Source organism: Lepus europaeus, chromosome 7 (assembly GCF_033115175.1).
Source record: "Lepus europaeus isolate LE1 chromosome 7, mLepTim1.pri, whole genome shotgun sequence".
Classification (NCBI taxonomy): Eukaryota; Metazoa; Chordata; class Mammalia; order Lagomorpha; family Leporidae; genus Lepus; species Lepus europaeus.
In genome coordinates this window covers 74,782,968-74,793,661 of record NC_084833.1, presented here as the reverse complement: position 1 = coordinate 74,793,661, position 10,694 = coordinate 74,782,968, and the positions used below count along the sequence as shown (strand labels likewise).

Sequence of the window (10,694 nt, the reverse complement as noted above, 5' to 3'; positions counted from 1 at the left end):
AGGAGGGGAAACTGGGAAGCTAAAACCTGCAGTGATTAAGAAATCCATGCAGGACATAGTATGAATTTCACATAGTTTAACTTTACAGAGGAAAGAACTATCCAAGTGATTTTATTTTATTTAGTTTTTTAAAGATATAGTTATTTATTTTAAAAGAGCTACAGAGAGAGAAGAGGAGAGAACTTCCATCTGCTGGTTCACTGCCCAGAGGGCTGCAAAGGCTAGTGCTGATCCAGGCCAAAGCCAGGAGCTAGAAGTTTCATATGGTCTCCCACAAGGTGGCAGGGGCCCAACACTTGGGCCATCCTCTGCTGTCTTTCCCAAGCCATTAGCAGGAAGCTGGATCAGAGGTGGAACAGCCAGGACACAAACTGGTGCCCATATGTATGCTGGCTTCGCAGGCGGAGGCTTAGCCTACCATGCCACATTACCAGTCCCTTTCCAAAAGATTTTAGAAAACAGTATTTTTTCTTTTTATTTGACAGGTAGAGTTAGACAGTGAGAGAGAGAAACAGAGAGAAAGGTCTTCCTTCCCTTGGTTCACTCCCCAAATGGCCGCCACAGCCAGCGCTGTGCTGATCCGAAGCCAGGAGCCAGGTGCTTCTTCCTGGTCTCCCATGCAGGTGTAGGGGCCCAAGCACTTGGGCCATCCTCCACTGCCTTCCCTGGGGCCACAGCAGAGAGCTGGACTGGAAGAGGAGCAACTGGAACTATAACCCGGTGCTCATATGGATGCTGGTGCCGCAGGCGGAGGATTAACCAAGTGAGCCATGGCGCTGGCCCCAGAAAACAGTATTTTCAATGAATGTCCTTAGTGGAATGTATCCCAAAGATACATAGGACTGTAAAGAAATCTTAGTAAATTTCACTAATTAGTCCTATTGCTAGTTGTAATATGTGTATTATGCTGAAACATAGTGAGTGACAGACAAGCAAAAACTAGTTATGGTAATGTTGATAGAGACAAATTTTAAAATATTTAAATGCAAATATTAAAATAGCTAAATAAAAAATTATTTAGTGTTAAATTCTGCAAATTCAGGAAAAAAATGTCTAAATTCATGACAGTGACAGATGTTTGGCCTAGTGGTTAAGACATTTAGAGTGACTGGCGCAGTGTCACAGCAAGGTAAGCTGCTGTCTGCAACACCAGGATCCCATATAGGCTCCAATGTGAGTCCTGGCTGCTCCACTTCAGATCCAGCTCTCTGCAAATGCTCCTGGGAAATCAGCAGAAGGTGGCCCAAGTGCTTGGGGCCCTGAACCCATTGGTGGGAGACCTGGAGGAAGCTCCTGGCTCCTGGCTCCTGGCTTCTGCCTGGCCCACCCCCGGCCATTGTGGCCATTTAGGGAGTGAACCAGAAGATGAAAGACCTCTTTCTCTGTCTCTCCCTCTGTCTGTATAATTCTGACTTTCAGATAAATAAATAAATCTTTTTAAAAAAAAAAAAAAGACACCAACTGGGGCTGGTGCTGTGGTGTAGCACTGCCGCCTGCAGTGCCAGCATCCCTTAATGGGTGCCAGTTCAAGTCCTGGCTGCTCCGCTCCTGATCCAGCTCCCTGCTATGGCCTGGGAAAGCAGTAGAAGATGGCCCAAGTCCTTGGGCCCCTGCACCTGCATGGGAGATCCGGAAGAAGCTCCTGGCTCCTGGTTCCTGGCTTCAGATCAGCTCAGCTCCGGCCGTTGTGGTCAATTGAGGAATGAACCATCAGATAGAAGACCTCTCTCTCTCTCTCTCCCTCTCTCTCTCTCTCTCTCTCTCTCTCTGCCTCTCCTTCTCTCTCTGTGTAACTCTGACTTTCAAGTAAAATAAATAAATCTTAAAAAAAAAAAAAAGACACCAATTAGGATGTGTGTGTCCCATATTAGAGTCCCTGGGTTTAGGACCCAGAGCCAGCTTCCAGCTTCTTGCTACTGCAGACTCTGAGAGTCAGCAAGTGATGCCCCAAGTAGTTAGATCCCTGCCACTGACACAGAAGACCTGGATTGAATTCCCTGAATTCCCAGCTCCCTGCTTCAGCCTTGGTGTGATCTTGGCCATTGTGGGCATTTGATTAGTGAACCAGTGGGTAGGAGCACTAGCTCGCTCTCCCTCCCTCCTCCCTCCCTCTCTTTCTCTTTCCCTCCCTCCCTCCCATCCTCCCTCCCTGCTTCTCAAGGAAAAAAAGAAAACCTAAACGTATGATAGTTTGTCTTTTAAAAAATGCACATTGTCTAGTTCTGTCAACTGCAAGACCTAAAAGCAAAGATAGTCTAGTACAATGAGCAACCCTATGTCCCTGGGGCCTCTAAAAATGATTTCTACTAAATCAAAGGATTCCTTGGAGGAGAGATGGATTCCAGATGGGAGAGAAAATTTGCTTTCTGTGTCATGATCTTTGTGGAGGATCTGAATGGTACTCATGCTGTATCTCAATGACCATTTTTATGTGATTTCTTGTTTTTGCAGAAACTTTACTAAAAGCCAAAACAAAAGAACAAAAAAGTAGGCCATATTTGTGATACTTCTTCGCAGCTACATTTGAAAAGTGTAAATGAAGCAGTTGTCCTTTTCTCCCTCCTTTGGCTAGTGTTGCTGTCAAGGACATTCTTGGAGACACTAAACTTTTCTGTAGCAGCATCCTAGTGTTTATTCACTGGCTTTATAGGTTGTGGTAGCTAGCCCTCCCACTTCCCCATTGTACTTCATGATGCTTGTCTCCTAGTATTCACATCCTTTTGTAGTCCTCTTCCACTCTGAATAAAGTTGAATTCATTTGACCAACAGAAAACTACACAAGGGACTTTTTAAGCTAAGTTAAGAGGCTTTGCTGCTTTTTCCTTGATCTCTTGGATCATTCACTCTCAGCAAAGATAGCCATCATGTAATGTAGATACTCCCACAGTTCTGTGGAAAAGCCCACATGGGAGAGGAACTGAAGCCTCAACCCAGGACCAAACTATCAGATATGGGAGGAAGCCACCTTGGATGTGGATCATTTAACCCCAGCCAAGGGTTCAGATGGCTGCAACCCAAGCCAAAGCTCCGAGTCAACCCCATGAGAATTCCCAGCCAGAACTGCCTAACCAAACCACCTAGAAATTTCTAGCTAATAGAAAATGTGAGAGATAACAAACACCCATTGTTGTTTTAAGCCACAACAATATTTATTGTTTTTAAGTTTTCTGGAATTTGTTAAGGAGCAATAGATAATATTTGACACTGGGAGTTTGACAGAAGCAGCGATTTTCCTGATCTCTCAGTCCCAAGTGAAATGGAGTGTTCTTGAAGACGACATTCTAGTTTACCATTTTCTCAATTGGAACCGAGACAGCAACTCCCTGTCAGACCTGTTTTGTAATGTTGTACGGAGGCTCTCTGGATCACCCACCCTTCGGCCACTCCTTCATTTTTTCCAAGGACTTTGTAAATTGTTAATGTCTGGTATTGCATTTCTACCTGATTAGAAGAGCTTGTTTCTGGCAGTTGAGCTAGATCCTGCATGTATTTAGTCAGCCTCTCTTCAACTCCCTCAACTGTTATGGCTGTTATGACTGTTATGACAGAATATCAAAAAGTTGGCCTCTTAAAACAACAGAAACTTATTGTCAGGGCTCTAGATGCTGGAAGTCAGAAATCAATGTGTCAACCAGGCCGGTTGGTTCTGCTGGCTTTAGGTGAGAATCATTCCTTGCCTCTTCTAGGTTCTGGTGTTTGCTGGCAGTTCTTGGCATTCCTTTACTTGTAGATCCATCATTCTACTCATAGAAATGTCTGCTCCCAATGTGTTCTCACACTATCTTTGTTGTCTCTGTGTCCAGATTCCCTTGTTTTATAAAGACCCCAGTCATGTTGGATTAGTTCACCCTAATAACTCATTTTAACTTCATTATCTCTGTAAAAACCAGATTTCCAAATAAGATAACTTTCTGAGGTACTGGGGACTATGACTTCAGAAGATCATTTTGTGGGGACACATTCAATCAGTAACAACTCCTATCCTCTTCCTAACACAGCTCAATGGCCTTTTCTCCTAATCTATCAAGATATCCACACTATTGGACATTTTATCCTGGTGCCCCAACTGAAAAATTTATGTACATGTATATAAGGGATGAATTGACATCCTACACCTGTGTTTGGAATTTTTACAGTAAAAGAATTTAGCATTTGATGGGGAGGGAAAGGGTTCAGCATGAGAAATGGAAACAAAATATCAATGACTTTGACATCTTAATTTTCATTTTGTGTTACTTTTTTTTTTAAAAGATTTTATTTATTTATTTGAGAGGTAGAGTTACAGACAGTGAGAGGGAGAAACAGAGAGGTCTTCCGTCCATTGGTTCACTCCCCAGTGGCCCATCTGAAGCCAGGAGGCAGGTGCTTCTCCCCAGTCTCCCCCAGGGACTTGGGCCATCTTGTACTGCTTTCCCAGGCCACAGCAGAGAGCTGGATTGGAAGAGAAGCAGCCAGGAATAGAACCGGCGCCCATATGGGATGCTGGCGCCGCAGGCGGAGGATTAACTCACTGCGCCACAGCGCCAGCCCCCCTTGTGTTACTTTCTTGCTAGAAACTTTCAGGATTTTTCTTCAGATCCAGTGAAATGCTTGTGTATTTATAAACATGTAGTTTATTAAGCTGCAGATAGCACTATACCAAGAAATTTCATTTGATTTTATTTTTAAAGATTCATATATTTATTTGAAAGGCAGAGTTTCAGAGAGGCAGAAGCAAAGAGAGAGAGAGAGAGAGAGAGTTATCTTCCATTTGCTGGTTTACTCCCCAAATGGCCAGAGCTGGGCTGATCCAAAGCCAGGAGCCTGGAGCTCCTTCTGGGTCTCCCACATGAGTGTAAGTGCCCGAGGACCTGGGCCATCTTTTACTGCTTTTCCAGGCCATTGCAGAGAGCTGGATCTGAAGTGGAGCAGCCAGGACTAGAATTGGCACCCATATGGGATGCCAGCACTGCAGGCAGTGGCTTTACCCACTATGCTACAGGGCCAGTCTCTTGATCTTTCTTTTTGCCTAGGCTCTTCAACCATTTTGTCTTTATTTCTTAACACATTATTCACATTTCAGCTTAAATCTTATCTCCTCAGGAAATAGTTCATTGACCATTCAATTGAAAATAGTTATAGATTCATTTTTCAATCATTTTGTTGGTTAATATTTTCTTATTTATTTGTTGTTTCTATCACTATAATGCCTGCTGAATGAGAACCTTATCAACCTTGTTCATTGTTCAATGTTAAAAACCTTGTTCATATGTACAATATCAAAAATAAGATATAGTTCAAAGGTGACCCTGTGTGTCTGGTGGGTGGGGGTGGTGGTAGGTAAATGTGTAGCATGACTGAATACATGATGGCTTTATTGAGGTTAGTTCTTGCACATTCTTGGAGACATTGAATTTTTCTCCCATATGGAGGGGCCTGGGTTTGAGTTCTGGCTGCAGCTCCTGATTCCAGCTTCCTGCTAATGGAGACTCTGGGGCAGTAATGATGGCTCAAGTAATTGGGTCCTTGCTACCCATGTGGGAGACCCAGATTGAATTCTAGACTACTAGCTTTGGCTTGGTCCAGCCCCTTCTCTTGTGGGCATCTGAAGAATGAACCAGTGGAAAGAATGTCTCTCCCCCTCTCTTTCTCACTGCCTTTTAAATAATTGTGGGAGGGGGAGGTTGTTTTGGTGTAGCTGGTTAAGCCAATGCTTGACTTTGGCATCCCACAAAGGAGTGCCTGTTGGATTCCTGGCTACTCTGCTTCTGATCCAGTTCCCTACTAAGGCACCCGGAAAGGCAGCAGATGGTGGCTTAAGTACTTGAGTTCCTGCTACTCATGTGGGAGATCTGGATGTAGTTCCTGGTTCCTGGATTCAGCCTGTCCCAGCTCCAGTTGTTGTAGAGCTGTCTCTCTGTTACTCTGCCTTTCAAATAAATAAATACAAATATTTAAATACATAACTAATTTTTAAAAATTAATGCTATAACAAAAGTGGAATTATTTTATTTCCAGAAATTTGACTGATCAATAGAAATCATCAAATGGTTCAAGTGTGTAAGAATTTAATATATGACATATAAATCTAGAAATCAATGGGACAAGAAATTGTTCTGAGGCAGATAACTTTTTTTTTTAAATTTATTTGACAGGTAGAGTTATAGACAGTGAGAGAGAGAGAGACAGAGAACAAGGTCTTCCTTCCCTTGGTTTACTCCCCAAATGGCTGCCACAGCTGGTGCTGCACCGATCCGAAGCCAGGAGCCAGGTGCTTCTTCCTGGTCTCCCATGCAGGTGTAGGGACCCAAGCACTTGGGCCATCCTCCACTGCCTTCCCCGGAGCCACAGCAGGGAGCTGGACTGGAAGAGGAGCAACTAGGACTAGAACCCAGCACCCATATGGGATGCTGGTGCCGCAGGCGGAGGATTAACCTAGTGAGCCACGGCGCCTGCCCGGCAGATAACTTTTTGAAAAGTTTTTTTAAAGATTTATTTATTTATTTGAAAGGCACAGTTACAGAGAGGCAAAGGCAGAGGCAGAGAGAGGGAAAGGTCTTCGATCTGCCCCAGGAGGCAGCAACGGCAGGAGAGCTGCACTGATCTGAAGCCAAGAGCCAGAAGCTTCTTCTGGGTCTCCCATGTGGGTGTAGGAGCCCAAGGACTTGGGCCATCTTCTATTGCTTTCCCCAGGCCATGGCAGAGAGCTGGATTGGAAATGGTGCAGCCAGGACTCAAACCGGTGCCCATATGGGATGCCGGTGCTGCAGGCGATGGCCTTACCCGCTACGCCACATTGTGGGCCCCGAAAAGTTATATTTCTACCTCACATTTTATACCAGATGAGTTCCATTTGGATCTAAATGAAATAAATAACTATTTGTGTTGTGAAAGGAAAAAAAAAAAAACTCTTAGTCAAATAAAAACAGAAACAAAGAAGTACCAAAGCAACAGGAAAATATTCACATTGTTTAGGAAATAAGACTTTTCTCTTTTTTTAAGATTTATTTATTTACTTGAAAGAGTTACACAGAGAGAGGAGAGGCAGAGAGAGAGAGAGAGAGGGGAGATAGGTGGATGCCAGATTGCCAGATGTCCCTGGTTCTGAAAAAAAATGTATTTAGCTGAGCTTTGGAGGTCTTGCTCCTTTGCGATAGAATGGATTATTCTATGAAAGAATTGTTTTTCTGCTTTCCCAAGTAATTTTTTCTCCATTCTACTAAGATTTCACTAATTTTACAACAAAAACATTTCATTTCATTTTCTAAGGATTTATTTGTTTATTTACTTGAAAGGAAGAGTTACAGAGAAAGGGAGAGAAGGAGAGGGAGGGAGAGAGAGAGAGAGAGAGAGAGAGAGACATGTGCTAAAAACATCAATCTCTAATTATTTGTATGAAAGATATCTCCAGTAGACTCATGCCCAAATAGAGAAGTTCAAAAAATGAAAGAAAACCATGTATGTCTGTACATAGAAAAGCTCTTGAGAAAACACATGAAAATTTTAATGTTAGTTGTTCTGAAATAGATTATGGGTAATATTTTTATAATCATTTCTTTGTGTTATTTGAATGTAATGATCATTATAAACATAATGGAAGAGTTATGAAGAAGGCAAGAGTGAGGAGGATAAGGAAGAGCAAAGGGAGGAAAGATAAAGAGGAGGAAGAGTTGTTTTCTGAGAGGTTTACTCCGGCCTCAGTTGTTTTTCTCTCTTCTGAGGCTACATTTTAAAAACTTCCCTCCCTGAAGCTGGCGTTGTGGTGTAGCAGGCAAAAGCCACCACCTGTGACATTGGCATCCAATATGGGTGCCGGTTCTGATCCAGCTCCCTGCTAGTGGCCTTGGAAAAGCAATGAATACTGGAGGGTCTTAAGCCATGTGTATCCAAACAAGGGTTTTTTAGTGTAAGAAAAAGTATATTAAATAAATCTATAATATTAAGTTTTGTCTCAGGAGAAAATCAGTTAGATGGAATTAACATCCACATAAAAAACTTGTGCTCAAAGCAGACTAGAGTGCTTATCATGTCTTGTTTGTTGTTCTACTTTAGCAAAGTCTTTCGTAAAGGAAAAGTCAAGAAGGACAAGAAAACCTTCTCTATATTCTTCTAAATATCAGGCTATACTCATTTTTGCCCTTTGCATAATTGCATTAGTTCCCTTGAGCTTTAGTGCTGTTCCTTCAGTCAAAACTGTAGACCTTTATCATTCTTTCATTAAACAAATGTTTATTGAAGTCTACATTGTGCCAGGCATATCACTGGATATTTGGGGTATATCAGTACCCAGCTTTTCTGGAACTTGTTTTCTGTCTCTCCAAGAAACAGTCCTATTGTTCGGTGCTAAGGGCACCATGATGTAGGGGGACCGAGGTGCTGGGACGATTGTGGATATCTGACCGAAAATGTTGGGAAGGGGTGACAGAGGCTGTGGTTGCGGTGGGAGCTTTGGTTCCAGAGGTGGCCTGGGCGGAGGGATCAGGCCCTTTGTGCCACATATCCCATTTGATTTCTATTTGTGTGAAATGGCTTTCCCTGGGGTCAAGGCAGCCCCTGATGAAAATTCCTTCAGTGAAGCTTTGTTGAAGAGGAATCAGGACCTTGCTCCCAATTCTGCCCAAACAGGCCTCTATCCTTTCTCTGGTAACGAAAATAAACAATGTGATTGGCAATTTGATTGTGGCTGCAGGGACATTTGAAGTGCAAATTGAAGTCTGACAGGTCTTAAAAAAGGAAACAATGACTACAGGATACAATGTGGTTGACCTGGTGGTGATACTGAAGCTTCTGCTGACATTGGAAGCTGTTGCTGCCCTGGGGAACAAAGTTTTGGAAAGCACAGGATCCTTCAAAAGTTTTGACTATGCTGAGCAATGAAACGGGCTTTGAAGTCAGTTTTTCTGATGCTACAGTGAAGATTCTCATTACAACAGTACCTTCCAATCTCCGAAAACTGGACCCAGAACTCCATTGTATATCAAGATATTGCAGAGTGCCTTAGCATCCAGCACACCCTCTGGTTTGAGGAAAATGCTTCTCCATCCACTGTTAAAGTTCTCACCAGACTGCTGAGGGACTTGAGGATTCGTTTTCCTGGCTTTGAGCCCCTCACACCCTGGATCCTTGGTCTACTTGGGCACCACGCTGTGATGAATAACCCTACCAGACAGCCTTTGGCCCTAAATGTGGCCAACAGGCACTGCTTGCAGATTCTGGCTGCAGGACTGTTCCCTCCAGGTTCAGTGGATATCACTGATCCCTGTGAGAGTGGCAGCTTTAGGGTGCACACATTCGTGAGCCTGGAGCAGCAGGACATGGTTTGCTACACAGCTCAGACTCTGGTCCGAATCCTTTCACATGGGGCCTTTAGGGAGATCCTCAGCCAGGAGGGTGATGCCAGCTATCTTGCCTCTGAAATATCTATTTGGGACGGAGTGATATGACTGCTTCAGAAAAGACTTATGAGAAGCCACCAGGGAAGAATGAAGGAGATGAAGAGGAAGAGAACACAGAAGAACCATCTTAGGGAGAGGAAGAGGAAAGCATGGAGACTCAGGAGTGACCTTCCCTTTCCTGCTCAACAGGAAGACTGGAGCCTCGGCTAGTTGCTGCTGGCTTTATGCAGTGGTGTTTCTGTGGCATAGGGGAGCCAGCAGGAAGGAAAACTAACTCTAGAAGGAAATACCATTCCACTGGGTTTTGGTATTGGCTTAGCTGGCAGAAGTGTCCCATTAATGACCTATGCCATCCATCTGTAATGAAGCAGGATACCAACATTTCTTCCTAGTACTTAGGATCCCCAACTCCTGAAAACACCTCTGAATTGTTGTTGAAATGTTGTGAAGTTTTAGTGTCTGGGAATTTTTTTCTAATAAAAATGATTAAAGTAATTCCTAGTTAAAAAAAAAAAACAGTCCTATAAAAGCAGCTATTGTTGAGACTGCCACAATATTCACTCCCATAGAGACCTTTAAGAGCCATGAAGTAGATAAGTGATTAAAGAATTCATACACACCTTATTTATGAACAAAGTAAGGAAAGTTTGTTTTCTCTCTTTTTATTTGTACTACCAGGAAGCCTAATCTGTTTTTAGTTCAACTTGGGTAACTATGTAAGATATTGAATCCATACTACTTCAATATTAATCTTTTCCACCACTGGAATTCTTTACCTGGTTATTTCATCTATGCTTTCATTGGTCTTATTTTTAAAGAAAACTTGAATTGCTTTGTTTCACTAGATTATAGCATAATTATATACTGTTTCAAATCTCAAATCTCTTGAGGGGCCAGAGGAATAATACATGAAAAGACACATCCAGAATGTTCAAGGTAATTGACCTCATCTCTTCAAAAAGCCAATGTTAAGAAAAAGTAGAGTGTGGAGGGAACAGTTGTAGTTTGAGAAGTGGAAGTGGAAAAAATAAATAAAACCCTAAAACAACCAAATACAATAATTGACTGCTTGAATCTGCGCTCAGAAGAAAGTATCTGCTACAAAAGATTATTTTGAAACTGAGGACATCTGACTATGTCCCGTGTAGTAATAATACTAGTAAATGAATGGTACTCTTCTCAGGAATTGTTACCTGCATTATGATTACGAAAGAGAATCTATTTTTAGAGATACGAAACGAATATGTAGGGTGGGGCGTTCTGTCTGCAATTTGGGAATGATTCAGCACCAACATAGTTGCTTACGAACAGTTACATATA

General features: G+C 42.7%; 1 pseudogene; it reads left to right on the top strand.

The window, feature by feature from the left end:
- The first annotated feature begins 8,265 nt into the window (after window positions 1-8,265).
- On the top strand, window positions 8,266-9,777 carry LOC133764606 (interleukin enhancer-binding factor 2-like; annotated as a pseudogene).
- The last annotated feature ends 917 nt before the right edge of the window (window positions 9,778-10,694 follow it).